The following is a 1,134-nucleotide window of genomic DNA, read 5'->3' on the forward strand; positions in this document are numbered from 1 at the left end:
CAGCCGAATGTTGTCTTATTCCTCTCTCATTATGTGTCTTTGATTTGGTTTATCTTCTGTCATGTGATGCACATAAAACACTCCGAACACAGAGAGTCTACCAAAATAAAAGCACGGATTAGAAAAACAACAAACTGATTTAATACAGCGTGAAGTAACTTATCATCCATACGATATTTATTCCAGCTCGGCTCAGCTGGCTCTGCATTTTCTCTCTAATATCTTTATGTCTTCTTTAGGTTTTCTTGCATTTGTTTAACCTGTAAGTTTCCAGCCTGCACTTGACCTGACCTAATTTCTCATCGTTCTGCTGCTGCGACCGGCTTTATACCTTTTTTATTTTTCAAGATAAAGTCAGTGTCAGTGAAAAACCTTTAGTGCAGTTACAGATTTTTCCATTTGTTTTAAAAAAAACAAAACAAAGGTGTTAAAGACCCACTGATGGCTCCAATTGCCTTCATTAGCTCGGGGCTTCTGCACCGTCAGAGACTGAGGATGAGGTCTGCATCCGTCTATAGATAACACTCTGAAACTGGCTTTTACTTGTGATTCTTTTAGTGCATTTTCCCTTTAATCCTCCTGCACTTCCTCTGAACTTAAAAGTCGCAGATAAAATCACAAACAGCCTTCGTACTAAATTATTAACCACAATATTCTGACTCTCTCTCTCTATATATACCGCCGCCAGATAAAGCTTTTCTCCTTCGTCTATAATCTGATAATAATCTGATCTATGAATCCAAATTAAATCAAGAATCAAGACGTCTGTGTTTTCTTCACTTGTTGGTGGAGACGTAAAGGTTTTAGACACACACTGTAATAAACAACAGGACAGAGGTTTCACTCCTAATATATAACGGCCAATTAAAAGCTTTTAAAGGGGGTATTTAATTAATTTCCTCATTTGTAATTTGTTTAAAAGTCGGCAGTGCCTCGCTTCGGACCCACAGCTGAGCTCTGTCCCACACAGGAGCTGTGTTTTCATGTTTTATAGTTCATCTGTCCTCCGCCACATCTCAGGCCTCAGCAGCGTCGAAGCTGAGCCTCCTGTCATTAGCATGCCAAAGGTCCCAAGGTCTACTGTAGGGCACCTTTAGATGAAGGCTGGGGGGGGCTGAGGGAGGGGGAGGATGG

This window comes from Seriola lalandi, unplaced genomic scaffold, assembly GCF_002814215.2.
Source record: "Seriola lalandi dorsalis isolate HSWRI2012SDOR001 ecotype SW California unplaced genomic scaffold, Sedor1 jcf7180002054505, whole genome shotgun sequence".
NCBI classification, from domain to species: Eukaryota; Metazoa; Chordata; class Actinopteri; order Carangiformes; family Carangidae; genus Seriola; species Seriola lalandi.